General features: G+C 30.8%; 1 pseudogene; it reads left to right on the forward strand.

Moving 5' to 3' along the window:
* Positions 1-7,796: 7,796 nt before the first annotated feature.
* LOC150033464 (uncharacterized) lies at positions 7,797-8,071 on the forward strand (annotated as a pseudogene).
* Positions 8,072-9,811: the final 1,740 nt, after the last annotated feature.

Raw genomic sequence — 9,811 nt, forward strand, 5'->3', positions numbered from 1 at the left:
TGTCATGACAGGGAAAAGATGGAATCGAACTCATGCAGTTATTGACAACATTTTTGTGTATAATGTTGCTCTTGATATTATATCTAAAAATGAGGATTTTGTACCAAAATCTGTTGAAAAATATCGACATAAAAAGATTAGCTTCAAGTGGAAGAAGCAATCAAGGCAGAATTGAAATCACATTCAAAGCATAAGGTTTTTGGACCAATAGTCCAAACACCTGAAGGTGTCAAACTTTTGGGATACAAATGAGTATTTGTGAGGAAAAGAAATGAGAACAATTAGGTCGCAAGATATAAAGCAATACTAGTTACACAAGGTTTTTTCACAAAGACCTGGTATTGACTATGAGGAGACGTATTCTCTAGTGGTAAATGCAATTTTACTAAGATATTTAATTGCTCTATCTATGTATGAAAGTATGGATATTCATCTTATGGATGTAGTCACAACATATTTATATGGATCTCTTGATTATGATATTTATATGAAATCCCATAATGATTTAAGGTACCTGAAACATATAAATAAAATTTTCGAGAATTGTATTTAATAAAGTTACAGAAATTGCTATATGGATTGAAACAATCAGGACGAATGTGGTACAATCGCCTAAGTGGATATTTGTTGTAAGAAGAATATCAAAATAATAAAAATATGTCCATGTGTTTTTATAAAGAAATCATAGTCATGATTTACTATTATAACTATATATGTTGATGACTTAAATATAATTGAGACTCCTAAGGAGCTTTCAAAGGTAACAAAATATTTTAAGAAAGAATTTGAGATGAAAGATCTTGGAAAAACAAAATTTTGCCTTGGCTTGCACATTAAGCATTTGCAAATGAGATATTTGTTCATCAATCAACTTATATAGGAAAAGTTGTGAAAATGTTTTATATGGACAAAGCACATTCATTGAACATTCCAATGGAAGTTCGTTCACTAGATGTGAAGAAAGATATATTTCAACCTCGAGGTGATAATGAAAAACTTCTTAGTCCCAAAGTACAATATCTTAGTGCAATCGGTGCACTTATGTATTTTGCTAATAATACAAGACTATATATTGTATTTTTAGTAAATTTATTAGCAACATATAGTTATTCTCCAACAAAAAGACATTAGAACAGAATTAAGTATATACTCCGTTATCTCTAAGGAACGATTGACATGAGTTTGTTTTATTAAAATAATAAAATTTTGATCTAGTTGGTCATGTAGATTCTGGATTTGCTATATCTTGACGATTGGTGAAACAGACCATAACAGTCACTTTCTCAAATCATGCTGAAATTCTTGCAATTCACGAGGCTAGTCGAGAATGTGTATGGTAAGATCAATGACTCAGCACATTCGTGAAACATGTTTTTCTTTTCTTATAGTAAAAATCTTCCGACACAGCATGCATCAAATCAAAGGAGGATATATATTAAAGGATATAGAACAAAACATATTTCACCGAAACTTTTTACACTCATGATCTTGAAGAAAATGGCGACATCGCTGTACAACAAATTTGTTTGAAAAATAAACTGACATTCTTATTTACAAAGGCATTACCTACTGCAACATTTGAAAAACTGGTGCACAATATTGGAATGTGGCGATTTAGAGATCTCAAATGATGTTTTTATGAGAGGGAGTAAATATACCTTTTAAGAGTATCCGATGATATGAAATATGTACTCTTTTTTCATTGGGATTTTTTTCCTAGTGGGGTTTTTCCTAGTAAGTCTTTAATGAGACATATTTCATATATAATGGGCATCTATGGGGGAGTATTATAAATTTATTAAATTAGGTGTAAAATAGATACTCATTATTAGTGTCCATTGACCATGTGTCAATTATCCATTACCCCATGTGTTGTCTATGTATCTCAAGATTACACACTATTAGTCCATTTAATCCACATTCTACTTGTCAAATTGCTTATAAATAGTGGCAATTGATTGATTTTAAAAGGCACACATATTGGTGATCAATCTAAAAAGATTGGAGAAAGTGGAGAAATCCATTCTTTGTTATTTTATTATTTTATTTACTTTTTGTTATTTATTTATTTTATATATTTATATATTACATTATATTTATTTTATATTATATTATTATTATTACATTATATTTTTTCTATATCTGTGTTTTCATTGTGCGTCATCGTACTTCTCAAATTCACACCAAAAAAAAAAAAAATCTAAAAAATCACTAGGTAAGTTGCAGAAAACATAGGAGAATTAGGTTGGAAAATAAAATAATAGAAAAATAAATAAGAAAACTCAAAATCTAAAACAAATATGAAAGAAAATCCATTATGTAAGTTGGAAAAATAAAAAAAGTGATTGAATGATGTTAAAAATATGTTGAGAAAACAATAAGAAAATCCAGAAATGCTTAGTATAAATTTTGGAGAATGGAGACCCATACTAGAGCTTGAGAGATGTTGAGAGAAATCAGTGAGAGAGGTTGAGACTTTAGGAAGAGATAAGGGTGAAATGAAAAAAAGAATAAAATTGGAGTTTTAGAAAATAATGACGGTTTTTACTTTGTAAAGCAAAATAGTCACTTCATACCCTCAAAAGTCCGACTCCTATTAGTTTCCCAAATTTACAACCATATTAAATATTTTTTTAAGCCTCATTTTCTTGGACTATTTTTTTTGTAAATTTTTATTTTTATTGAAATTTTCATAGATAGAAAAATATCAAACTATTTACATAAATAACAAAATAATATTTATAAGACATTGACAGATTTCTATCAGCCTATCAATGATAGACTTCTATCAGCGTCTTGATAGATTTCTATCAGTTTTTATCAAGAATAGATATTGATAGACTTCTATCAACCTCTATAAAAAAATATTAAAATTTTGTCATTTTGTATAAATAATTTTCTTTATTTTTCTATTTTTGATTTTTTTTTTTTATCTATATTCTTTCTCCTTGGCTTTATATTATGCCCTATTCCTTCATTTTCTTTGAACGATATTTTGATCATTAATGAGTATTGTCTTTTTACTCTTTGGGTAAACCGTCACATAATGGGTTAAAATCTACCATCCATATGGTGGAAATGAAAAATTGAAGCATATAAGAAACATTTAACGAAAAATTTAACCAATTAAAAGATTATTATTCATATATTATATCGTAAATATGAACTAAAGCTACTTGTACTTAAAAAAGAAAAAGGAAAAGAAATCGTTAAAGTGAGGATAATGTAGTGATATATAATTGTTGTTACCAAATCCACAAGTAAAAAATACAAGATTTAAATCGTAAAGGAAGATCGACATACAGATACACATGATTCACTAACAATGTTAGCTACGTCCACGGGCTATAGGGAAAATAATATTATTAGAAAAAATGTTTTCTAAATATAAAATGACGCCACTAAGATTAGAGAGCTAGCTAACAAATTCAAGACATTTCAACCATTTGTAATTTGTATCTATTCATTTTCTTTGAGGTGTCCTTTATTTCAGTTTCTTTTTCTTTCCCTTTTAACTCCATCTAAAGTATTAGTATTTTTTTTTTATATATAATATGTGTTTAAATGATCTAAGTAAAGAATGAAAATGTCTCTTGTTTGGGTCCTTTTGGGGGCATTTAGGATACAGATTTAGAATCAAAAGCCTCATACTCAAATGCATGGGAGCTTATTTGAGTGGGTTCTCAAGTCTGGGAATCATAAATGTTTGTGTTTGGAATGTAGGGTTTGCATGAGTTAGGGTAATTTATTATTATTATTATTATTATTTCTGATCTTTAGTGGTTATTGTATACTATATAACCTCTAGTGTATTTTACATCAATTTTATGGTAATTTTGAAAGAAAATTTTATATCTCTTTTGTAATCCTAAATTAATGAATTTGGTTAATTAATTTTCATGAGAATAATGGATGAATGTCAATGATTTAGTTTTTTTTATATCTAAAGAAATAGTTTTTAGTAGCAAATTAACAAAGATCTCAAATTAAGTTTTATAACCAATTAAATTTTCCTTTAAATTTATGATTTATCTCTTCTTCAATAAAATTTATCTTTTGATAGGAAAGTAGTAAAATTTGAAACATAGTATGTCCACATATTTATAACAAAGATAATTTTACTTCAAATCCCTAAATTATCTATTTTTTTTTCTTGTAGTCATGAAATGAATTTTACTTTTAAAGTTTGTATTTAATAGCATTCTTAATCCATCAGCTAATTTCTTTTTAGTTAAAAATCATTTTTAGTCTCCGTGTTTTCATAAAATTAACAATTTAGTCCTTCAACTTTGGTTTGTAACGATTTAGTTCTAGTATTTTAAATTTTGTTAGTCCCTAAACTTTACTGTGTAATAATTGGATCCTTATACTTTAAAATTTGTAATGATTTAGTCCCTACGTAGAAACTAGTCTTAAGATTTAATGAGTATTTTTTTTCTTTTTGCATAAATAAATTGATAAACAAATTAGAGACTCAATATTTTTATATAATTAAAAGTCTACATTATAAAATAATTAAAATTGACATCTAGTTATCATGATATTTTTTTTATATTAGAGACTAAATTGTCACATATTTGAAAGTACAAGGATTAAATTATTATGTACTAAATTTGAGGGACTAAATTGTTACAACAATGAAAGTACAGGGACTAAATCTTTACAAACCAAAGTTCAGTAACTAAATTATCACTTTCAAGGAAGTTTAGGGACTAAAAGTGTCTTTTAACCTTTTTTTGTGGGAAAAATGAAGAAGAGGGAGAAGGAAATGAGAAACTTAAGGAAAAAAGTGGAGAACTATGGATGAAAGAAAAAATCTATCAATGTCTGCCAGTTGATGACCGATGTGCAATAATGAATGAAAAGAATTTGAAGACTCGTAAGCAGCAATACTTTAGTCTTTAGAGCTCCTAGATGAAAGAATCAATTTCTTGTTTTTGAGTGTGTGAGAAAATGAGTAAAAAGGGGAGTGAGAGGAAGAAGAAGAAAGAGGAAAAAAAACACAAAAACAAAACCTTGGTATCCAACATCTGATTGTGCACTAGACCACGACTAGCATAATCGACACGATGCTTCAACGAGAAAATCCTAGAATAAGGGAGATTGTTTTTGTTTTTATTTTTGTTGTTTTTATTTATTTTTTTTTGTGAAAATAAAGAAGGGAAAAATAATGAGAAATCCAAGAGAAAAATGAGGAATAAAGAGAGATGAAGGAAAAAAAAAGTTGCCAATGTCAGTAGTGACAATCGGTCTACCGATAACAATTGTCAACTACCATTGACAACCATGCATCGGTCGAGGATGATCGCAATGGTGAATTGGTGCAATGACTGGCGATTATTGACAATCAAGATGGTCAGTCGATTGTTGAGGGTCATGACATTTAGTTGTTGACCATCACTATGATCAGTCATAATTAATCACGACAATGGGTTGTTAACAGTCACAATGGTCAGTCGTCGATGATCAACGGTCATCAACAATTAAGATGATTGGTCTGTCACTAACCATCACGACAATGGGTCACCAAGATGTTTGGTTGTTGACCGTTACTGCAGTTGGTCGTTAACACTCACAATAATTGGTCATTAACGGTCATAATGGTTGGTCATCAATGATTAAGACGCTCGCCTGCCAACGATGAAAGGCAAGGTGATCAACCATCGATGGTCAAGACGATCGGTCGTCAATAGTTTATCAGAAAGTTGGTCAACATTTGTCGTCGGTGGTCATCAATGACCATTGATAAGACGTACGGGATGACATAAATTTTTTCTCAAACCTATGGTATTTGTTAAAAAAACATTCCAAATCTATGAGTTTGGTTTCTTAATCTCGATAATTTTATTCCAAGTGTCCAAACATGGATTTTGGTTCAAATGTCAAACTGCCTAATTTAAACTCATGGACAAAATAATCCTTTTATGTTTATGTAAGGTTTTTGGGGATAAAAGAGTTATTCTAAGTAAAGACTAACTATATTTTTTTTGTTTGCAAAAAATCCAGATTTTTGCCTCGGTGCAACTTTCATTGCAATTGAATCCAAACTATATGAATCCAATTTGATTGTGTTGCTTCACAAAATAAATCCAATGTGACCGTATCTTGCCCTAGACTAGGTAAAATGAGGTCCTCACAACTTGAACAAACTTGCTGATTTTTGGGGTCCTAAGTTGCTAGCCCACTCCGAATCTTCTTAGGTCTATTTGGTGCATGAATTTCGACAAATACTTACTCCTTTGAAGTCTATATAAATCACTTAATTCCATCCATTGGAGATTGAATCCTCGGTGAAGATTCACACTATCCATAAAGAGAGACTAATTCTAACACTCCAAGAATGAAAGTTCCTTTGATGCTATGACTTTATATCAACTTCTACTCATCAGATGTATAGTTGTGAGGCAAGATTCTCCTTGAAAGAGGTTGAACCGAGCTAGAGAGCACTCTCTGAGTGTGAAAATTGTCATCAAGGTTTAAGAATGCTATTTTACAGATTTCTTAGTTGTTTTTTTACTTCTTTCTTTTGCTTTATTCAACTTTTATTCATCTTCTACTCATTAATTCTTTATTAATAAAATCATCATTTATTCTTTTCATTATAAGCTCAATTATTAAGTGATTCAATCTTATGGATGTCCACAAAAGGATAAGGTAACTTGAGATAGTGCATTGCACCAATTTTTTTACTTTATTTCCTGTGTTGATTTAAGAAAAATATTAATTTAAACTGATCATTTACTATACTAGTTGAGTCTTAATGTTGAGAAGGTTAGGGCAACATGTGGAGTTCACAAGGAAATACAGGACCAAGGTTACTTTTCTTTTTTTTTTAAAAAAAATTAAGGTTACTTTTGTTGTGTTGATTGTTGACGGGTGGGAGGAATATATGGTTAAGTTATAGTTGTAATATTCTAAATTTTTCTTTTTTCTTTTTTCTTTTTTTTTTGAGGGGGGGGGGGGGGGGGGGGGGGGGGGGGTGGGGCCCCCCCCCCGCCCCATAGTTAACTTAGTTATGCTTATATAGGTAAATGCATATTTTATAGTTAATTTAGTTATGCATATAGAGATAAATGACAGTTTATATATATTTTTTGTTATGTTTATGTGTGTTAATGTACCTAAATTTAAGTTTAAGTTTTATATTGACTTTGAAATTGGTATAATTTGTATATTTAAGTTTGAGATTCAAGTTTGTTTGTGGGGGAGGGGAGTGGGGCAATGGAGTTTATTTGACTATACAATTGATAATGTTCCTAAATTTAAGTTTAATTTTTTTTTTTAATTTTTAACCTTTGTTGAGTATTGACATATTTATAGATGACAGTTTCTTAAATTAGGTTTGAGATTAATGTGTGCGTGTATTAGGGAGGGAATAGGGGAGGGGAATGTTGAAATATAAACTTGATTTTGGGCCTAGTTCAAAAGAAAATCTCAATTTGTAGAAAGTATCAAGTATTAGAATATTCCAGAGATATTACTTGCAGGAGAGGCTTAGAGTAGATTGAAGAATTATCTAGAAAATATGAGAAAAAGTGTAATTGAAAAGAAAATTCTAAAAAGAAACTTGTAACCATTAGATCATAATGTGTTGGGCAAAATCCTAGTAATAGATTTAGGGGTGTCACCTAGTATAAATAGGAGGGATGTCCAACAATTTGTATAAAGCTAAAAAAAATTAGAAGTGCTCAATAACATAAGTAGCCTCTTTCTCTCCAAATTTCCTCCAACCTCCAAAATTTCTTTCCAACAAAGTGGTATCAGAGCTTAAAGATCCTTTTTAAGAAGAAAGCAATAGCATGATTCCATTTCAAGTTCCTATGCTCAACAAGAGAAATTGTGATAATTGAAGTATCATGATGAAGGCTCTCCTTGGCTCTCAAGATGTATGGAGATTGTAGAGAAAGGATATATCGAACAAAAAAATGATGGTAGTATTTCTCGAACACAAAAGGTTAGTTTCAGAGACTCAAGAAAGAGAGACAAGAAGGCTCTCTATCTAATCTATCAAGGATTAGATGACGATGATTTTGAGAAGATTTCAGAAGCAAAGACGACGAAAGAAGCATGAGAGAAGCTTCAAACATCGTAGAAGAGAGCAAATCTAGTTTAAAAGGTACGTCTACAAACTCTAAGAGCCAAGTTCGAAACTTTGTATATGAAAGAAGGGGAAGCCAACTCAGAAAATTTTTCAAGAGTCTTAACTATCACCAATCAACTTAAAAGAAATGGTGAAAAAATTAATGATGATAAAATCATGGAGAAAATATTAAGATTACTAGATCTAAAGTTTTAACATATTGTCGCCATAATCAAAGAAACAAAAGACTTGGAGGTCATGACTATTAAGTAACTCATGGGTTCATTACAAGCATATGAAGAAAAAAAAAAGAAGGAATGAATCGTCAATTAATTGCTCAAGTTGCAAAGAGGACAAGGATAAGGACGTGGTTGGAGGCCCTATGAAGACAACAACAATAACTCTCAAAGACGATCAAGAAACTCAACAAGAGGTCATGGACAAGGTAACTCAAGATCAAGGTACGATAAATCAAACATTAAATGTTATAATTTTCAGAAGTTTGGTCATTATGCATCCGAATGTAGAGCGCCCAAAAATAATAAAGTTGAAGAGAAGGTAAACTATTTTAAAGAAAGAAGTCAAGAATGTAGAATCTTATTGATGGCTTTCATGGAAAATGAATGGAGCAAAGATAATAAATGGTACTTGGATACCGGGGCAATCAACCATATGTGTAGAGAAAGAAACATAGAACTTGATGAATCAGTAAGCAACATTGTGATTTTTGGAGATGAATCAAAAAGTAGAAGTAAAAGGAAAAGGTAACATTCTCATCTGATTAAAGAATGGTGAGCATCACTTTATTTCAAATGTTTTATCATGTGCCAAATATGAAGAGTAGTATTTTGAGTCTAGGCCAACTCTTAAGGAAAGGTTATAACATTTGTTTAAAAGACAATAACCTTTCTATAAGAGATAATGCAAGTAATTTGATTGCTAAGGTACCAATGACCAAAAATAGAATGTTTATACTCAACATTCAAAATGATGTTGCAAAATGCCTCAAGATGTATTACAAAGATGCATCTTGGCATTGGCATCTTTGATATAGGCATCTCAATTTTGGGGATTTGAGTCACTCTCCAAGAAGAGCATGGTGAGAGGGCTACCTTCCATAAACCACCCTAATCAAGTGTGTGAAGAATGTCTACTTGGTAAACAATTCAAAAAAAATTCACAAATAAGTCAAACACAAGAGCTCAAAGGTCTTTGGAACTCATGTGTGCAGATCGATCAAGCCAAGCTCCCTTGGTAAGAGTAGCTATTTCTTTCTCTTTATTGATGATTTTTTAGAAAAACATGGGTATATTTCTTGAAGCATAAATTAGAGGTGTTCGAGAACTTCAAGAAGTTTAAATCCCTTGTGGAGAAAGAAAGTGGTATAGTGATCAATACCATAAGATCTAAACGTGGAGGAGAATTCATATCAAATGAATTCCAAAAATATTGTGAAGATCATGGAATTCATCGACCCTTGACTGTGCCAAGATCCCCTCAACAAAATGAAGTGACAAAAAGAAAGAATAGAATGGTCTTGAACATGGAAAGAAGTATGCTTAAAAGCAACTGCCAAAGGAGTTTAGGGCAGAAGCAGTAGCATGTGCAATCTATCTACCCAACTGATCTCCAACAAAAAAGTATATATGGGAAAACGCCACAAGAAGCGTCGAGTGGAAAAAAAACTGGGATTTTCCATTTTAGAGTCTTTGGAAGCATTGCTCATCTGTA

Source organism: Benincasa hispida, chromosome 10 (genome assembly GCF_027475165.1).
Source record: "Benincasa hispida cultivar pf3 chromosome 10, pf3_genome.v1.1, whole genome shotgun sequence".
Lineage (NCBI taxonomy): Eukaryota > Viridiplantae > Streptophyta > Magnoliopsida > Cucurbitales > Cucurbitaceae > Benincasa > Benincasa hispida.